Genomic DNA, 22,028 nt, shown 5'->3' on the forward strand with positions numbered 1-22,028 from the left:
ATTTACCTAAACACAAACAGGGGGATAAAGTTGTTGAAATCTACACGGAGTCACATAAACATTGTCACTTAGATTGATGAGAACTGCAAATCTCAAAATGAATTTCAGAAAATCATAAATTGATATCTTTGCCCCATCATATACAAAAGGTGTTATGGAACTATGATGTTATGACAACCTCCTACTGAGAAGTACATTATATTCTATCATATAGTAGTGTCAAAGGGTCAGACATTTCGCCCATATTTTATAATCCAGTCCCCATATCATGAATGTACTGTTGTTAACATAATAATGCCTAAATGGATAATATATTATGATCAGAAGTAACCATGTATAGGACAAGTTACATATACAAGCTGTTGTGTATCAATATATATATAACCGTATATTTTTCGATATAATTCTTACTGCTACTAATTGAAGTCTTGGGTTAAAGAGTAAAATCCAATATATATATATATTACATAAGAGATATTAAATATGAGAATGGTGGTATCCAGATTAATCTTTATTCAGATACCTGGTGGATTAAATGGACGTCATAGATGAGAGCATGATTACATTTATGTTTTTTATAATAGTCTTAAATGGAGAAATCTTTAATTAATTTTAATATACTGGTTAACCAAGAGGTGTCACCCTATGACATCACCAGTTAATGAATAAGATGTTCCAACCAATAGGAATAATGTTCCTCCCACTGGGTTTGGCTTATGATAATTTTTACTGCCCTTTTGTTCAACACAAAATAAAAAGGAATCAGAGATGTAATAGACAACACAACAGACACAACACAACACAACACACATCATATCTTGCCCAATATACATCACACTTACAACATACACACTACTAACAGCCATGCACAGACTCATCTACACAGACGACTCCATTTCAATCTGCCATGTATCTGAACCTTTGAGGGACGCCAAACAAAGCTCCTCCCTAATTGGCCACCATCTTGGAAATGCAGCCATCTTAAAGGAACCTGGTAACTACTACTCTAAGCTAAGCGGCCATTTTAAATATGGTAATTATGCCTTGCTGTTATTTGATTATTATTCAATATTGTTTATGTACTTCCTTAAATGTTTTACATTTCGTATTTAAAGGGTAACGAAAGTACAATCCCAGCCGTATAAACCATATGTAGATTTTTCTCTAAAGAGATGATTTTTGTTTTTATAACATTTTTAATATCAGATTAAGCGCATTATTTGCGATTTTACGTCTTCCGTTTTGCATGGCTTATTCTCACTTCATCTGCAGTGGAATGACTTTCGGCCATGTGATTCGCAGACTATTGTGGTCTGATTATATAGAATATTAATTTATGGTTCATACTACACCTGGGAAATACATAATCTTGCTTTATTTTACTTTCATCGTTTAGCTAAATATCACATTGCATTTATCGTTTTAAGTTGATATTTTATGTAAGGTTATCTCTTTGTGTCACTCAAGTATGATCATTTATGGTGAAAATATGTCTTGCGAATAAATATTCTTATATATATATTCCCTACTGTAGACTGTTTCACTAAGATTGGTATATGCTTTTAAAAAGAAATTAACTGATAAAAAAAGAACTTGGGAAAATTGCGTGGTATACTATGAGTGTCTGAACAAAATTAATTGGGTTTTTTTTTCTTAGATATTAAATTATTTGCCGTAATCGGCTGGAGGCACTGCGTCATAATTCTATTGATAGTTCAGACATCGCCTTTTAGTAATAAATTAAAAATAGTCAAATTTTATACCAAAACGCACAACAGGCCGACCCAGCGCGGAGCTATGGCCTGCACGCGCTCGTAGGCTGAACTGGGGTGACCACCGGATCTCAACATCCAGCCCGTCGCCCAGTTCAGCTTTCTTGCTTGAAGATCTCACAGGAACACTGGAGAAAAAAGCTGTCTAAAAAATCTTAAGAAAAAAATCTTGCCAGGACCGAAGATCCCAGCAAGGTATCTAGGTCCTTACTCCTAACTAGACAGAAAATAACTGATTTGCTGAGGCAGAGAGAGAGAGGATATACCCTCTGGGACTGCCCCTAGGGTGTGGCCAGAGCTTTTTAATTTCCTGTCTAGTCCTGCTCCTGTGGAGGCAACATAACCCGAAGGTGCTGTATCACCGAGGACTACGTCTGTCAATGAGCGATAGAGAAAATATAACAAACATGTTATACTTACCTGCTCTGTGAAATGGTTTTGCACAGAGCAGCCCAGATCCTCCTCTTCTCGGGTCCCTCTTCGGTGCTCCTGGCCCCTCCCTCCTGTTAAATGCCCCCACAGCAAGCAGCTTGCTATGCCATTCAGACACGGAGCTGCGGCCAAGCCCCACCCCTTTCTCTCCTCATTGGCAACCTCACCAACTATGAAGCGTGATAAAAGAAAAGGAATTGGCAGCACTCCAGGTTGAGTCAAAATCCAGATTTATTGACTGGACATCCAAATATGGCAATCGTGACAAGGTAGACGCGTTTCACACACTGACTGTGTGAAACGCGTCTACCTTGTCACGATTGTCATATTTGCATGTCCAGTCAATAAATCTGGATTTTGACTCAACCTGGAGTGCTGCCAATTCCTTTTCTTTTATCAAGTTTTCACGGAGGCGAGCCGGGGTGAGTCATCAGGCAATTACACCCCCTTGAGCAGTGAGTCCTTGTCTGTTCATCTATGAAGCGTGTTGTGATACTTTTTAAATAGGACTATTAAGGTTATGGTGAGAAGGAACTTAAGGAATCAAAAAGCCCTACAAATGTGGGGCCCCAGTGTGTGGCAAAGTGGTGCCGTTTAAGAACAAAAAAAAAAAAAAAACACGTCTCCTTCCATCACATATCCAAAATATAGTCAACTGCACAAACCTGAAAGCTCATCATCAATATAGCAGTCAGTATGTAAAATAAGCAACGCAGTACATGACTATCAACAATACTATTCAACCTGACTGCTAATTTTCAAAACTTGTCAGCTTGCACAAGCAACCTATGAGTGAATACATGCATACTATATGCAGCACACGCACAGACCACCACCCTGTGAACTACTGATTAACACTCATTTGAACAAAAATGATAAAATTCCATGCCAACTGGAACAGTGAGACCCCATTCACACTAGCGCGACTTGGTTGCCTGACAAGTCGCAGTGGGTCGCTCACCATTGAATAGTACAGGACCCCTTCCAACAGGAGCGACACAAGTCGCTCCGACTTAGAAAGGGTCCTGTACTACTTTGGGGCGACCTGGAGGCGACTTGCATTGACTTAAATTATATGAAGTCCGTGCATGTAGCGCCGAGGTCGCGGTGCACGCTGTGCACCGCGACTTCACAGGTCGCCCCAGCAAGTCGTGTCGCCCCTGTCTGAATGGGCTCTGATGTGTGGGGAAGTTGCAACAATAGACAAACAGAACGACTCTGGCCAGATTCACACAGTTGTGTTGTGTTAACGCATGTTATGAAGGTTGGTGTGCTAAAGTGGTAAAATATAATGTTTGCACCTCTTTAGTACATTAGAAAGCCCACTCCAATGATTTAAAAGGGATTGTAATGTCTCTTTTTTTAGTAAAAAATAAAGATGTCATACATACCTGCTCTGTGAAATGGTTTTGCACAGAGCAGCCCAGATCCTCCTCTTCTTGGGTCCCTCTTTGGCTTTCCTGGCCCCTCCATTCTGTTGAGTGCCCCCAAAGCAAGCAGTTTGCACTGGGGGCACCCGAGTCAGAGCTCCCTGTGTCCATTAAGACATGAAGCTGTGGCACAGCCCAGCTCCCTCTCTGTCCTAATTAGCTGACTGACTTTGATTAACAGCAACAGAAGCCAATGGCGCCACGCTGCTTCCTCAGCCAACGAAGAGGGGAGTCCCAGGCAGCAGACACACTCCTGGCAACATTGCTGGATCTTGATGGACCTCAGGTAAGTATTAGGGGGGCGGCTGCACACAGAAGGTATTTTATCTTAATTGATAGGATGCATGAAGACAAAAAAAAAAAAACACCTTCGGCCTTTACAGTCACTAAGAGTAAGCAATGGTAAAGACCCAATGGATTTCATTTTCAAAGAATTTCCCTTCACGTTCTGTTACTGAGAGTGGACAGGAATTAGGAAGGATCTCTCCAAAGTGAGGTGATATCCTATTAAGCCTCACTTACACGTGTTGCCCTCTTAAGAGCAAACACTCAGATTACTCTTCAGAGGGCATTTGACAGGTGGTGCAGAGGTATTCTATTGCCTCCTCCATGGCTGTTTTAACCGGATATATATTGTACCAGCAGGCTGCATCTGCATCCCTATTCAATTGACAGCAGGGATAAATGCAAAGTATATGTACTTCCCTCTTCACTGCCTTTGCTGCTGAACAGGAAGCTTTGGGGGTGTTGTAACGCGGATCAATCAAACGTTTTCATTTCCCCTGCCACCACAAGTGTAAACGAGGCCCTAAATAGTTGTCACCAGAACATTTCCCCCTGACAACTACAAAATATTGGATTTCCCATTAGTTTCTATACCAGTGACAAAGGTCAACAGGACAAAGGTGGTAAATTTACCCATCAGGAGTAACAAAAGGCAATGAAATCTGATCAGGATTACTTTTCGGATTATCACTTCTGATAGAAATAATTGATCTATAGGTGAAAACCCACTACATCGATATGCCACATACATGGAAATAGATGCCGATTAATAGTTACAAGAAGTTATGGCTATTTGATTATTTACAGATACAATTACCTGGATTGAATCACATCAACCAGACATTAAAATTGAAGGATGTATGGCCTTCATAAGGTTTAAATGATATGATATAGGCCTGTATCTGAAAATGTTACCTTTGTGAAAACAATGAACACACAACATCTGCCAGAACCATTCTGATTTCATACTTCAAATAATCAACATTTATTTAATGTAACAAACCTTTAAATCACGCACAGATTTAGAAGAAATTAACATGCATTAATTGTTTCCTGCTATGTACACTTTAAGGTTGGTAGGTTATCCCTAAAATAACCAACATGCTAAGATTTTCTCATATGCATATAATGGAACAAAATAAAAAAACATGATGGCTGTGAATATATAAAGTGAGACCTTGTCAACTACAATCACCACAATCCTTGTCTTGTCCAATGTTTTTTTTCCTCATCTAGTTGGTTTCCCATAATACCCACCATGCTTATGTTTTATATTATGGGTCATCCCCAGTTTGTTACCACGCCCACGTGTCATCCCGAGTCGAGCATGTAAAACGAAAATGTACTTAAAGTGAAACAATACCTTTTTCACTTCTCAATGTATGTAAATATGCTATCTCTATGGGAAATCTTAGTCAGCTTGACATGGCACTAATCCCAAACCATAATTGACAAGGACATCATACTTAGGACGCACCGAGAGGGTACCCGGGACTATGACATGGTAGATTATCTAGGCAAGCTGGCCGGCCATAAAACAGAATATGTTGTAGTCCTGGGTCTCCTCTCGGTGCTACCTAAATTTGGTGTCCCAGTCACTTATGGTTTGGGAGTAGTGCCATGTCAAGCTGGCCAAGATTTCCCATAGACACCAATGTTAAAAACCGGCAGCAGTGCCATGTTAAGCGGACCAAGATTTCCTATAGACGCCAATGGTAAAAACCAGCAGCAGTGCCATGTCAAGCTGACCAAGATTTTCTATAGACACCAATGTTAAAAACTGGGAATAGTGCCTTGCCAAGCTGACCAGCTCATGAGCGAATGTAAAGTGAGTGCACGTATGCCTGTATATAAAGCTTACCTGAGAGCTCAGAAAAAAAAAAAAAAGGGGGTGGAGATCTGAAAATTACACACTTTAGAGATCAGTGAGATTTCAAAGCTTATTGGATGGAAGGGACACACCCCCTCCACACAGGAACAGAGCTGAAACTGTCAATCAGCTGGAGATCCCTCCCCTGTCACCATTTTGCTATTGGTGCCAGGAAATCCTGTCAGAAGTGATTCAAGCTAAAAGCAGAGGAAGGAGGCAGCAGACAAATGGAAAGGTGCTCTTAATTAAGTACATACAATATAGGGACATGCTTTGTTCATATTTATTGTCTGAGGTTTACAGCCACTTTAAGATAAAGCATATAAAAACATCTCCGAAAGTGAAGTAGATTTGTAATGCGAACATTTTTTCTAACTTTAAACCATAGCATTCTATACATCCGACTTGTTCTATAGAACACAAAACACCAGCTCATGGTTTCTGTGCCCTCCAAAACATGTTATAAAGCCGACATTTGAACAGGTTGACTGTAGTCTTCAGAATCACCAGATCATGCAGAACAACATTTCCTCAATTAGCATGAAAATAGAAAGAGTTGTATTGGGAACAATTGGAATCTGAAAACTCTTTTGGGGGGGGGGGGGGGTCATTGGTAGACTGATTTTTTTTTTTACTATTCATAGCACAACAAAGGCAAAGCTGACAAGTGGACCCAGACCAATGGCAAACAAAAATGGCAGGCATTATATAGGAAACTCAACAAACAACTGGGGAGCTGTAAATACTGGATTTGTGTCCTGACTCTCCAGTAGGGTTCCATGCTACCCTAGGGTTCCTAGTGTCCCTTGAGCAATCAGCAATATCCATCACTCATAAGTAACCACCACTGATGTGTTTATCTGTAATGGGGAATTTTTCCCACTGGACACAAATGTAAGAAGCATTCTTCTAATTGACCAAGATATATAGTAATTATTAGAGTAGGAAAAGTGCGCTGGATGAAATGATACAGTAAAGCAGCAACCTTAGAACCAATCAGGAAAAATACTAAAAATAAATAAAAAAAACAGGTGCGCTAAACTCATATGTGTCAACCAATCAGGTTAAGGTGAACCAATAAAGTGGTATCAAAATAATTAGTCACAAAACTAATGATAAACACACATCACAGTGAATACTGAGTGATATAACTAGTGTAGCCTCAAAGGACAAAGTAAATCAACAGTATAAAATAATAAAGGTCACACACTAATGAAGAGTGGCGACAAAAATATTCTTAAAGGTGCAATTGAGATAAGGTGCATATAGTCCAGAAAATTGTCTGTGATATATTGCGATATATACGGTGACTCCCAGGTGAAAAATCCACAGCAACTTAAGCCCCGTACACACGAGTAGAAATTCGGCCGGGAAATTCCGTCCGACGACCGATCTGCCGATTTTCGGCTTGTTAGTATGGTGCTTCCGACAACCAACTACGACTTTTCGGCCGAAAAAATCCTGGTGTGCAGGCTATAAAATTTTTGTCGACCATCAAAACACGTCCGATTTTCGTCTCATTAGTACAAATTTTGATGGGGAAAAATCTTATGAGCAAGACTAGGCATGCTCAGAGATGAAAACACATACAAAGCAATCCAACACATAACATCACTTCTGAAGTAGAATTCTGTAGTGCGGGAAAATTTGTGTGCAGTCTAGAGCACATTCCAACCAACAGACACCACTCTGGACAAAAGACGGACGAGCGCTCGGTGGAAATTCGTTGCGTGTGTACGAGACTTTAAGGTGCAGGTGATCCCACCACCATATCTGGACTGGCCCCTTACCAGAGGATGAAAATTATAAGGGTGTATAGGTATCTGGACCTCTCCTTTGAGGCTACACTAGTTATATCACTCAGTATTCACTGTGATGTGTGTTTATCATTAGTTTTGTGACTAATTATTTTGATACCACTTTATTGGTTCACCTTAACCTGATTGGTTGACACATATGAGTTTAGCGCACCTGCTTTTTTATTTATATATAGTAATTATTAGTAGGGGTTTCCCAAGACTGGAAAGTTATTTTAAAGGTTTGTCCATGTTATAAAAGGTTGCGAAAGACGGGTCTATAAAATTGCTATACAGGGCAACAGTCTAACTTTATTTTATATTGAACAACTGCAAGCTTATTCAAATTAGACAAAGTGCAACAATGGAAACCAATCAAAATTCACCTTGCAGTCAAATTAATCTGACTAGCTGCTACTAATATTTCCAGTTTGGCTCTTTGCCATTATGGCCTTGCCATACATCGCAAAATGTATTTTCCTAAACAAAATACTAACCGATACCTCCATGCACGCCAACAACACTGGTAGAGGATTTCTCCTTGCTGGACTACTGTTTTCTGACAGCCAGGACCGCCGGCTGTCAGAATACCTGAACAGTGCTTGCATCTGACTGGATTCAGGCCCTGTTGGGCTGATAATTTTACGACAACCTCCTTTGACAAAAGTCAATTCAACAATCAACTTTTCTCCAATAGAGTGGTGCCAACAGGGCCATACAATGCTTGCATTTTGACTGAGCCAGCAGGGAATTTTAGCAGTGTATGGCCAGCTTTACTGTACAAATACAATTTTTAGGGTCTTTTAGGTACTCATAAAAAAAAAAAAAGTGTTGACCAAGAGACTAAACAGCATATAATAAAAGCCAATCCTGATAAATACTCTGAAAGGAGAACAAAATGTTTTGCAGTTCTGGTACATGGCAGTAGCCCCAACACATAAAAGGGCTCTGAATGGTGTACCAAAGTTTGAGTCATTTATTCTGTTGGAAGTCTTTCCTTCTTCCAAAGTTCCAGAAGGATGTAAAACTCAGGGCCACAATGAAAAGCAGCCATGACCAAAAATGCAGCATAGTAAACTGCTGAGCTGTCTATCAGTGGTGGTCTCAGTCAAAACATCAAGTTGTTATCCACCACACTGACAGTTTGACAGCTAATGTCTCAGAAGGCTAAACACCGACACTGCCATAATGAATATAAGCGAAGGGAGGAGTCAGTGGATAGTTCCAAAAAGTCATGACTTTCACCCAAGCCACAAAGCGACAGAATAAGAACTGTACTAAAGAGCTGACAATCTATAGACTGCCAGAGTAAAATTTGAGCAATATCTGAATCAGGAAGCCAAACATGGTCAAAGTGAAGAAATGTCATCAGCACACCAAGGATTCCTGAAAAAGGTCCAAAGCTTTATTCACATGGTCACACTTTATACATACGGCAATGTTTCAAAACCATACAGGGCGCTGCGTAGCTCAGAAGTGTTGTTGTATACAGGCGGTCCTCGGGTTACAAACATCTGACTTACAAACGACTCCTACTTACAAATGGAGGGAGACAACAGGAAGTGAGAGGAAATCTCCCCCTAGGAAGGGAAATTCACTCCTGTAAGAGTTATCATGGGAAAAAAGGTGTCTCCACTGAAGCTTTATCACCAATCCTTGTTTCCACAACAACCCAAAATGTTCAAAATCCAATTGTCACAGGGACAAAATGTGCGGTGAAATCTTCAGAACAGGGGCACAGACAGCAAAACAAATGTTACAAGGGTGTTAACCCTTCCCTTCGCTTTCCAAAAAACGTAAGAATTTTTTTTTGGCTGGGGCTACACTTAAAAAAATTTACCTGTTCCAACTTACAAATTCAACTTAAGAACAAACCTACAGACCCTATCTTGTTTGTAACCCAGGGACCGCCTGTATGTACTGTGTGACCATGTGAATAAAGCTTTGGACCCTTTTGATTATGGATGCACCGATCCGACTTTTTTGGTCCCGATCTTTTGCTTTATGAAATCGCCGATCCCGAGTCCGATCCAGAAGTACTGTTTTGTGAGCTTATAACAAAAAATAATACTTCCGGATCGGTATCGGCAGATACCTTATAACATTGTGCATTCAAAATCTAAAATGTCATGGGTTTAGTCTTTAAGATGGTAAACTTCCCTCCTCCGGCAGATGGAACGAAAATATACATTGTAATCATTGTTTACTTAACTGGGAGAGTTGAAAGGCATTTGCAGGAGGCTTTTTTTTTTTTCTTTGACAGCTGTTCTCTGCTATAAAGAGCAAAACCGGATCGGCCCGTGGATTTATTCATTTTACCGATCCCGTTATTTTGCCCGTATCGGGGCCGATATCCGAGCCGAATATCGGATCAGTGCATCCCTACTTTTGAGGAATCATTGGTGTGCCGATGATATTTCTTCACTCTGTCTAGGGTTGCCAGCCAGTGGTCTATCTAACTCTAAATGTTGACATAAAGAGTTCCACCATGAAGTACAATCAGTGGACACAGCCAAAAGACAAACTTCTAGCCCAGTCACAACGACAAGATGAAGACATTAGCCATAGTGCTAAAAAAAAAAAAAAAAAAAAAAAAAAAAAAGAGGGGTGTAAGAATGCCAAGCAGTGCAAAATTTGTGTTTTGGAACCTCAAGCTCCCACCATGCTAATTCATAGGAGTCAGCTACCTCTTTATTGGGGTGCTTTGGTAAACTGACAGTGGAGGTTTCTGTAAGACTGATCACTGACAAACCACCATTATGGAATGCAACCAGCAGACAGCTCTACAGATCTGGGGCTTCCCTCCAAATCAGTAAATTAACAGCATGAGAAATTTACCATAGGAGCTGACAAGTTTCAGGTTGCCAGAAAGAGTCAGGAATCCAAACGTGTCTGGTAAGCAAGAATTGGAAAAAGTTTTGGAAGCTTGGATTTTCCTCAATATAAACACTGACAGAGCTCCAATATGGAGCAGCCAGTGGATGGCTCTACAGTTCTTAGGCTTCCCTAAAAGAACCAATATGACAGGATGAGAACTGTGCCACAGAGCTGACAATCTACGGACTTCCAAACAAAAGGTGTGCAACCCCTGAGCCAGGAAGCCAAACAGTCCCAGAATTAAGTTTTGGATGCTCCACTTTTCTTCTTTCAACTTTTATTATATTCTTCTGGGGTACAATGGAGAATTGACAGCGGAGGTCTGTATAAAACTAAACACGGACAAGAAAGAATCAGTCAGTGGATAAAAGCCAAGACTTCTACAAATGCCACAACGTGACAGGATGAAAACTGTGCCAGGGAGCTGGTAATCTACTGGCTGCCAAAGAATGAGGTGTGCCAACTCTGAGTCAGGAATCCAAACCTATGTTTTAGAACATCCAGTTATCCATCTGTTGGGTTCTACTTCCTATTTTCGTGGGTGCCATGGTGAAGTGACAGAGGGGGTTTCTGTAAAGCTAAACACTAAAAAGGTCTCTGCCATTAAGCACAGCAAGTGGATAGTTCTAAAGAGCCAGGATTTCTTCTCAGGACACAGGATGAGAACTTTGCCAGAGAGCTGGCAATCTACAGGCTGAAAAAGAATGAAGTGTGCAATCTCTGAACCAGGAATCCAACCGTAGGTTTTGGGACCTCCAGTTCTCTGCCATCTATTGGGTCCTGCCTTCTGTTTTTGGGGTGCCATTGTAAACTACCAGCGGGGTGTACCTGATCTCTGATTAAGAGCTCCAACACAGAGTGGACAGCGCTACAGATCTGGGGGCTTCCCTCTAAGCCACAAAATGACAGTGTGATGATTATACCACAGAGTTACCAATCCACAGGCCACCAGAAAGCATCTGGATTTAGGTTTTTAGAATCTCCAGGTCTATTGGCTTCCACTCCCTCTCTTTTTGGGGTGCTATGGTATACCGATTATTGAGGTCTCTGGAGGACAGGGTTGGTACCATGGATATTATTTTGGAACCTGAGATTTCTTTCAATACAAATCTAAAACACTGATCAAGAGATCCACCATGGAGTGCAATCAGTTGACAACTCTACAGATCTTGGGCTTCCCTACAAAAAAAGTCACAGGAAGAGGACTTTGCCACAAAGCTGACAATCTACAGGCTGCCTGGGGATTGGGTGCAATCCCTGAGCCAGGAAACCAAACATGGTCCCAGAATTAGGTTTTGGAATCTGGAGTTTTCTACTCTCTTTTGGCTTTTTTCCTTTTTGGGGTGCCACAGAAAAAAATAAACTAAAATTAAAACACAATCAAGGAGAGCTGTCATGCATTGCAGTGAGTGGATAGTTATAAAGAGTTAGGACTTCTATCAAAGACACAGGATGAGGAATGTGCAACATAGCTGTCAATCTATAGACTGGTAAAGGAGGATTATCTGAACCAGGAATCCAAAGTCATTTCAGAAACTCCAGTTCTCCACCATCTATTGGGTTTAGTTCCTATTCATGGGGTGCTATAGCAACGTGACAGCGGAAGCCTCCAGAAGGCTGGACTTATACCAGGACTAGATTTTCGGAGCTAGGTTTTACATAGTCTCAGGGCATCTTCCTTCTGTTTTTGGATTGCCATTGTAAACGGACAGTGGGGCATCCATGATCTCAGAAGCAGACAACTCTGCAGATCTGGGGCTTCCCGCTGTCACTGTGTTTTTAGAGGGAGGACTGTGCACAGAGTTCTACAGGCTGCCAGACAAAAGTGCAATTCCCGAGCCAGGAAGCCAAGAATTACATTTTGGAACCTCCAGTTTTGTACCATCTTTTGGCTTTTATCTTTTTGGTGCCATGGTGAAGTGACTGCAGAAGTCTCTGTAAAGCTTGATATTTACAAGGCGCTCCGCCATAAATTGTAAAAAGCCAGGACTGGCTCTGGGGAAAAAAAGACAAAGGATGAGGACTATACCACAGAGGTTACAACCTACAAGCTGCTAAAGAATGAGGGGTTCAATCTTTGAGCCAGGAATCCAAACTTAAAGCAGAACTACATTTTTAAAACCTTTTCAGCCAAGGAAGCTGCCATCTTGGCTTCTGTTTGATCTGCAAAGGCCATGGTCCTGCACATGTGATTAGTTATAAGACCAGCCATTCGATGGTTTGACAGTTTGGTTAAGAGAACAAGCAAATGTGAAAGTTAGCATTCCCGTCATGCCAGGGCCAAATTTTTTTGAAACTGTTTGAAAGGTTTAGTTCTGCTTTAAGTTTCAGAACCTCCAGTTCCCTTACATCTATTGGGTTTTGCTTCCTATTTTCAGGGTGCCATGAAGTGACAGCGGAGGTCTCTAAAGCTAAACACTGACAAGGACCTCCCTCATGAAACAGTCAGTGGATAGTTCTAAAGAGCCAGGACTTCAATCAAACACACAGGATGAGAACTCTGCCACAGAGCTGACAATCTACAGGTTGAAAAAGAACAAAGTGTGCAATCTTTGAACCAGAAATACAAACTTAGGTTTTGGGACCTCCAGTTCTCTGCCTTCCGTTTTTTTAGAGTACAATTTCAAACTGAAAGCGGGGTGTTTCTGATCTCTGACAAAGAGCTCCACCACAGAGTGGACAGCTCTACATTTCTCCAAGAAACAAAATGACAGCATGAGGACTGTGCCACAGAGCTACCAATCTACAGGACTTTCAATTTTTGGGATGCCATCGTGAAGTGACAGAGGGTTTCTGTAAAGCTAAACACTGAAAAGGTCTCTGCCATTAAGCACAGATAGCGGATAGTTCTTAAGAGCCAGGACTTATACCAAGAACACAGGATGAGAACTTTGCCACAGAGCTGACAATCTACATGCTGAAAAAGAATGAAGTGTGCAATCTCTGAACCAGGAATCCAAACTTAAGTTTCAGAACCTACAGTTCACAAACTATTGGGATCAGCTTCCTATTTTTGGGGTGCTGTGGTGGAGTGACTGGATGGCCAGCCTGGTACCAGTATTACATTTTGGGAACTAGGATTTACACTAATCTCTGGGATCCAGTTTTTGGGGTGCCAATTGAAAGCAGGGCGTCCCTGAACTCTGACAGAGTTCCACCATGAAACTCAATCAATGGGTAGTTCTAATGAACCAGGACTTCTACCAGTGACTAGATGAGGACTTGGCCACAGAGCTAACAAGCTACAGGCTGCCAAAGAAAGGTGTACACTCCCTGATCCAGGAAGCCCAAAACAGTTCCAGAATAAAAGTTTTGGAGCCCCCAGTTTTCTAACTTCTTTTATCTTTCTTGGGGTGCCATAGTGACCTGATAGTGGGGTCCCTGATCTCTGACAAAGAGTTCCACCATAGAGTGGATGAATCTTGGGCTTCCTTTCTAAGACACAGAGTGAGGACTTAGCCACAGAGCTAACAATCTACAGGCTGCCAAAGAAGTGCACACTCCCTGATCCAGGAAGCCCAAAACAGTCCCAGAATGAACGTTTTGGAGCATCCAGTTTTCTACATTTTTTTATCTTTTTTGGGGTGCCATAGTGACCTGACAGTGGGGGTGCCTGATCTCCGACATAAAGAGCTCCACCATGGAGCAGACAGCTGTTCCAAGACACAAAGTGACAGAATGAGGACTGGGAAGCAGAGCTGACCATCTACAAGCTTCACACAAGGTATCCCAATGACAGTAGCTTATGGGCCTCAGAGCTGACAATCTACAAGCTTCACAAAGTATCCAGTGACAGCAGCACATGGGCCGCAGGGTTGACAATCTATACAAAGCATCCAGTGACAGCGGAACATGGGCCTCAGAGCTGACAATCTACAAGCTTCACAAAGTATCCAGTGACAGCAGCGCATGGGCCGCAGGGTTGACAATCTATACAAAGCATCCAGTGACAGCAGCACATGGGCCGCAGAGCTGACAATCTACAAGCTTCACAAAGTATCCAGTGACAGCAGCACATGGGCCGCAAGGTTGACAATCTACACAAAGTATCCAGTGACAGCAGCACATGGGCCGCAGAGCTGACAATCTACACAAAGTATCCAATGACAGCAGCACATGGGCCGCAGAGCTGACAATCTATACAAAGTATCCAGTGACAGCAGCACATGGGCCGCAGAGCTGACAATCTATACAAAGTATCCAGTGACAGCAGCACATGGGCCGCAGAGCTGACAATCTATACAAAGTATCCAGTGACAGCAGCACATGGGCCGCAGAGCTGACAATCTACACAAAGTATCCAGTGACAGCAGCACATGGGCCGCAGAGCTGACAATCTACAAGCTACACAAAGTATCCAGTGACAGCAGCACATGGGCCGCAGGGTTGACAATCTATACAAAGTATCCAATGACAGCAGCACATGGGCCGCAGAGCTGACAATCTACACAACGTATCCAGTGACAGCAGCACACGGGGCGCAGAGCTGACAATCTACACAAAGTATCCAGTGACAGCAGCACATGGGCCGCAGAGTTGACAATCTACACAGAGTATCCAGTGACGGCAGCACATGGGCCACAGAGCTGACAATCTACACAGAGTATCCAGTGACAGCAGCACATGGGCCGCAGAGCTGACAATCTACACAAAGTATCCAATGACAGCAGCACATGGGCCGCAGAGCTGACAATCTACATAAAGTATATAGTAACAGCAGCACATGGGCCGCAGAGTTGACAATCTACACAGAGTATCCAGTGACAGCAGCACATGGGCCACAGAGCTGACAATCTACACAAAGTATCCAGTGACGGCAGCACATGGGCCACAGAGCTGACAATCTACACAAAGTATCCAGTGACAGCAGCACATGGGCCGCAGAGCTGACAATCTACACAAAGTATCCAATGACAGCAGCACATGGGCCGCAGAGCTGACAATCTACATAAAGTATATAGTAACAGCAGCACATGGGCCTCAGAGCTGACAATCTACAAGCTTCACAAAGTATCCAGTGACAGCAGCACATGGGCCGCAGGGTTGACAATCTATACAAAGCATCCAGTGACAGCGGAACATGGGCCTCAGAGCTGACAATCTACAAGCTTCACAAAGTATCCAGTGACAGCAGCGCATGGGCCGCAGGGTTGACAATCTATACAAAGCATCCAGTGACAGCAGCACATGGGCCGCAGAGCTGACAATCTACAAGCTTCACAAAGTATCCAGTGACAGCAGCACATGGGCCGCAAGGTTGACAATCTACACAAAGTATCCAGTGACAGCAGCACATGGGCCGCAGAGCTGACAATCTACACAAAGTATCCAATGACAGCAGCACATGGGCCGCAGAGCTGACAATCTATACAAAGTATCCAGTGACAGCAGCACATGGGCCGCAGAGCTGACAATCTATACAAAGTATCCAGTGACAGCAGCACATGGGCCGCAGAGCTGACAATCTATACAAAGTATCCAGTGACAGCAGCACATGGGCCGCAGAGCTGACAATCTACACAAAGTATCCAGTGACAGCAGCACATGGGCCGCAGAGCTGACAATCTACAAGCTACACAAAGTATCCAGTGACAGCAGCACATGGGCCGCAGGGTTGACAATCTATACAAAGTATCCAATGACAGCAGCACATGGGCCGCAGAGCTGACAATCTACACAACGTATCCAGTGACAGCAGCACACGGGGCGCAGAGCTGACAATCTACACAAAGTATCCAGTGACAGCAGCACATGGGCCGCAGAGTTGACAATCTACACAGAGTATCCAGTGACGGCAGCACATGGGCCACAGAGCTGACAATCTACACAGAGTATCCAGTGACAGCAGCACATGGGCCGCAGAGCTGACAATCTACACAAAGTATCCAATGACAGCAGCACATGGGCCGCAGAGCTGACAATCTACATAAAGTATATAGTAACAGCAGCACATGGGCCGCAGAGTTGACAATCTACACAGAGTATCCAGTGACAGCAGCACATGGGCCACAGAGCTGACAATCTACACAAAGTATCCAGTGACGGCAGCACATGGGCCACAGAGCTGACAATCTACACAAAGTATCCAGTGACAGCAGCACATGGGCCGCAGAGCTGACAATCTACACAAAGTATCCAGTGACGGCAGCACATGGGCCGCAGAGCTGACAATCTAGCATAGAAGAGTGATGAGGAGCAGCTGGTCACGTCATCCCTCCAGCACAATGCTGTCCAGGCGCCTCCCCCTCCCCGTCCTCCATGTTGCCTTGGTGGGCTCAGGCCCGGGGAGAGGAGGAGGGGGGTGGAGTGCCGGTATGAGCCGGTGGCGGGAAGTCTGCTCTGCCTCCTCCCATCCCCTCCCCCCAGGTTCCCGCGCTTCGGCCTCCATCACATCTCGCCACCTCACCTCCACAGGACATCCCGGATCCTCCGGTCCTCCTCGTGAAGTCCGCCCGGGGTCAGGGTACGGTTCCCAATAGCGCCCGTCCTCGGGTAAGGGGCACAAAGGCTCCGCCGGGAAAGGAAAAGGGGGAAACGAATACCTCGGCCTGGATAAATAATATCCCGTCACCCGCCGCCGTATATCGTAGGGGGTGCAAATTAGGGGGGTCCGGTAAATAGCAAATAATAATAATAGGAATAATAACCCCCGGGCCGCGCCTGGCAGGGAGCAGCAATCCTAAGCCGCCATCTGGCGGTATCTCGCTCACCGGAATGGCGCCGCCGCTTGTCCGGAGAACGGGCGCCCTCTGGCGGAGACAGGTCGGAAGGCCCAGAGGGGGCGGGGCTCATCCAATCGCCATGGAAACGGGCGGGAGAGAGGAGGCGGAGTCGGCTTAGCAGCCTTGCACTCGAGGGAGGAGGGATAAGGGGTCGCCATAGCAATATGAACAGAGGCGGGGTGTTGATAGTTATGTCCCCATAGAAACGCATGACAGTGTAGATGCTGTTAGTTCACGCGTGTAATCAGGCGTAGGCAGCCGACGTCGTATGCGAAGCTCGCGGGGTTCTGATAAACAAGCAGAGGTGTAGAAAACGTGTGCCTCTTTGGGTACACGTTTCCTACACCTCTGCTTGTTTATCAATAATATCATGCACGCTCGTGACCAAAGCCACACTGCGCCTGCGTGGTAATAAGATAATACCTAAGGGGACTATACATTGCGCGTGCGTAGACATCTGTGCTGAACGGCGGCGCGCATGCGCATTAGCTGTTTCTTTCCTGCAAGGAGGTTTCTCTGTTGCCTTGGTAACAGGGACGTCACGAAGAATTGGAAGAATTAAATGGTGCTGCACAGTGCTGCCACCTACTGAAAAAGGAGCCCAGTTGCACTGGCTTCCAGCAAGTGACTTTGGATATGGCTGCATGCATGGGTGTCGTTTGCACTTTTAGCTAACAATGAAATGGTTAAAGTCATGGTCCACCATTGCAGAACAATAAATGCACACATATTAACAAAATAAAAAAACCTGTGTATTGATTAACCACTTAAGTCCCAGAAGATTTTACCCCCTTCCTGACCAGGGGGTTTTTTGCGATTTTTTTACTGCGTGACTTTAACGGACAATTGCGCGGTCGTGCGACGCTGTACCTAAACGAATTTCACGTCCTTTTTTTCCCACAAACAGAGCTTTCTTTTGGTGGTATTTGATCACCTGTGCGATTTTTTGATCATGTGCTATAAACAAAAAAAGAGCGCAAATTTTGCAAAAATAACAATATTTTTCACTTTTTTTTATATGAAATTCCCCCAAAAAAAATGTAAAAATCAAAATTTTTTAACATTTTCGGCCAATTTGTTTTATGCTACATATGTTTGGTAAAAAAAATCGCAAAAAGCTTATTTTGATTGGTTTGTGCAAAAATGATCGCATTTATTAACAAAGGGAAAGATTTTTGTCATTTTTGGTGTTTTTTTTTTTAACGAGTAACGGCGGCGATCTGCAATTTTTTTGCGGTACTGCGACATTGCGGCGGACAGATCGGACCCTTGACTGACATTTTTGACACTTTTGGGGGTACCAGTGACATTACTACAGTAATCAGTGCTATACATATGCACTGTTACTGTAAAAATGACACTGGCAGGGAAGGGGTTAACTGTATTGGAGAGGGAGGGGTTAAGTGTGTCCTAGGGGCGTGTTTCTAACTGTGATGGGACATGTCTCCTATTGTAAAAACAGAGATCAATGGTTCTACATAGTAGAACCGTCTGATCTTTATTTTTACACAGGGGAGAATGACAGGCGGCTTGTTTACATAAGCCGCCCGCCTTTCTCCCGCTCTACCGACGATCGTAGTGTGACCGGCGGACCCAATCACACGCGCGGACTCCTCTGTGAACGAGCCGGGGCGGGCACGCGCCTCAGCTCAAAAGCCGGTCCCAGGCTAGCGACGTAGACCTACGTCACTCTGCCTGGCCGGGGCTGACTGCCGCAGTAAATATACTGTGCGCAGTTGGCAAGCGGTTAAATTGTTGATTTGAAGACTGTAGAGCTCTGAAACAGCACTCAGTGCATTGCTGGTGCAATACAAAGACATAGCTCCCAACTGTCCCTGATTTCCAGGGACTGTCCCTGATTCGGGAACAAAGTCTCTGTCCCTCTTTCCTCCTTATTTGTCCCTCATTTTGGTCTGATCTATATAGTTGTATATAAAATGCACTTTTTATCTTTCAAATTGGGTTCCCCAGTGCATTTCAACCAATTTCTAAATTGCCGCATATGTAAATTTTAAAAGCTAGTATAAAGGAATAGCAGTGGTAAAAAAGCACTTGAGGGTTTACCTATTTTTTTTGTATTATTCTCCTTTAAGTGGGCGTGGCAGGGGGTATGTCCTATGCCTACATACTTTTGCTAATAGGTGTCCCTCATTCCCATGTGAAAAAGGAGGTATGCAGAGGTTCCTGCATTGTTTGCAGCCACAGGTGCAGACCTCTATTATGGGCCTGAAGGAAGTAAACAATGGACTACAAGTGTGGTGACGTTAGTGTGTACTGTGAGTCTCTCTGTTATGATGGAAGATGGGACTTGTAGTCTTCCCATTTACAAATGTCTGTGAATGTATGATACGCCACTGTGCAGACAGGATGTTGTAGCAAAAAGAACCCTGACATTCAGGTAACTCAGGGGACGGGGCAGTTTTAGGTGGGACATAAAAAAATGAGAGCGAACTATGAAATATGGGTGTAACGTGAAAGCAAATGTGGACTATGTCTTTAATTTATCCTTTTCTGCCACCACTAAGGGCTCATTTATACGATAGTCATCCTCTGAAGAGCCGTCCATGGCGGATTGTTTTCCAAAGGTCACTTGATCGGCGGCTGGGAGGTTTTGTGGTTTATATACTATAGTAAAATAGGCAGTTCACTTTGCAAGGATAGTTACACTTTGCATTGGAATTATTTCCCCGGTTAGTGGTGAATGAGATGAACTTTCACTTTGCAATGTATACCCAATCATGTGCAAGGAAAAGTAAAGAAAAACAGCATTTTTGCTTGAACACGATTGGATGATAGATGTCATCAGCACTTCACCTTATTCACTAAGCCAGGGGTAGGCACATTTTGAGAAGTAGAGATCTACCTGGACAACATGGTAGAAATCAAAGATCACCATTCTGTTTTCATGGAGTTAACTAGCAAGCCCCATTAAAAAGTAAGGACCAGGACGGCACAAAGAAAAATATAATAAAACTAATGTCACTGTAAAATTTTAAAATTGGCATACCTTCAAAGTTAGCTTCAGCGACCCCCACAAGTCTGATACAAGAGTCCATTATGAAAGCAGAACCACTGGAACTGCAGGCTGACTTGCTCAGCTAGTTTCAGGCCTTGTTGGCTACTCTGAGTTGCTGAGGAAGTCCTGCGCAGTGGGATGTAACGCGTGCAAAGGGGGAGGGACCGGTGACGTCACCCACTATCCATTGCGGTCGAGACCGCTGTGTGTAATACAATCTGCTCATCACATGCACTTGTATAGTGCTTTACAAGGTAATTTTTATGATTTTATGCTATTTTCAATAAAGTAATTTATTGCGGTAATGCCGGACCTTTGTTTTCCTATGGACCTGTGACCAGCTTTATGGACCTGTGATCTGTTACCTGTGAGCCTTATCTTCTGATGAAGAGGAATACTGATCTGATCTATATTGGTGATATCCTTGGAGAAAGTTTATGTCTTACTAGCCCGTCTGGTGACACAGGGGCTAAGTGTGAGGTGAGAGGCTAATGAGACTGGGTGGAGAAATACCAGCACATTGAAGAGCACTGAATGTTTATATCTTTTGCATGCTTCACCATAATTTGCACCTGTGGACTGCTCTCCTCGATACCATCTTCATAATCCATATTTGATAGCGCTGCACTTTTTGTTATATACTCTGAGTTCTGGCCAGTGTAAGCAGCATGTAGGGCAGAGTACAGAGGTCAGCAGGGTGTAGGGCAGAGTACGGAGGTCAGCAGGGTGTATGCCAGTGTTCAGGGGTCAGCAGGGTCTAGGGCAGTGTACAGAGGTCAGCAGGGTGTACGGCAGAGTACAGAGGTTAGCAGGGTGTAGGACAGAGTACAGAGGTCAGCAGGGTGTAGGACAGAGTACAGAGGTCAGCAGGGTGTACGGCAGTGTGCAGGGGTCAGCAGGGTGTACGGCAGTGTGCAGGGGTCAGCAGGGTGTAGGGAAGAGTACAGAGGTCAGCAGGGTGTAGGGAAGAGTACAGAGGTCAGCAGGGTGTAGGCCAGAGTACAGAGGTCAACAGGGTGTAGGACAGTGTACTGAGGTCAGCAGGGTGTAGGGCAGTGTACAGGGGTCAGCAGGGTGTAGGGCAGGGGTCAGCAGGGTGTATGGCAGTGTACAGAGTTCAGCAGGGTGTACGGCAGTGTACAGAGTTCAGCAGGGTGTAGGGAAGGGTACAGAGGTCAGCAGGGTGTACGGCCGTGTATAAAGGTCAGCAGGGTGTAGGGCAGTGTACAGAGGTTAGCAGGGTGTACAGCAATGTACAGAGGTAAGCAGGGTGTAGCGAAGAGTACAGAGGTCAGCAGGGTGTCCGGCAGTGTGCAGAGGTCAGCAGGGTGTACGGCCGTGTATAAAGGTCAGCAGGGTGTAGGGCAGTGTGCAGAGGTCAGCAGAGTGTAGGGCAGTGTGCAGAGGTCAGCAGGGTGTACAGCAATGTACAGAGGTCAGCAGGGTGTAGGGAAGAGTACAGAGGTCAGCAGGGTGTACGGCAGTGTGCAGAGGTCAGCAGGGTGTAGGGCAGTGTACAGAGATCAGCAGGGTGTAGGGCAGTGTACAGAGATCAGCAGGGTGTACAGCAATGTACACAGGTCAGCAGGGTGTAGGGAAGAGTACAGAGGTCAGCAGGGTGTACAGCAGTGTGCAGAGGTCAGCAGGGTGTACGGCAGTGTGCAGTGGTAAGCAGGGTGTAGGGAAGAGTACAGAAGTCAGCAGGGTGTAGGGCAGAGTACAGAGGTCAGCAGGGTGTAGGGCAGAGTTCAGCAGGGTGTATGGCAGTGTACAAAAGTCAGCAGGATGTAGGGCAGTGTACAGAGTTCAGCAGGGTGTAGGGAAGAGT

At 44.2% G+C, this 22,028-nt stretch overlaps 1 long non-coding RNA gene across 1 annotated transcript in view; it reads right to left on the reverse strand.

Moving 5' to 3' along the window:
* The window catches only part of LOC309549533, a 190,141-nt gene extending 172,676 nt beyond the window's left edge, over positions 1-17,465 (reverse strand). Inside the window, exon 1 of the long non-coding RNA XR_014225024.1 lies at positions 16,869-17,465. This is a non-coding gene — a long non-coding RNA (uncharacterized lncRNA). The remainder of the gene's footprint in view (positions 1-16,868) is intronic.
* Between the last annotated feature and the right edge of the window lie 4,563 nt (positions 17,466-22,028).

The sequence above is a fragment of the Pelophylax lessonae genome, assembly GCF_965119305.1.
Source record: "Pelophylax lessonae genome assembly, chromosome: 3".
NCBI classification, from domain to species: Eukaryota; Metazoa; Chordata; class Amphibia; order Anura; family Ranidae; genus Pelophylax; species Pelophylax lessonae.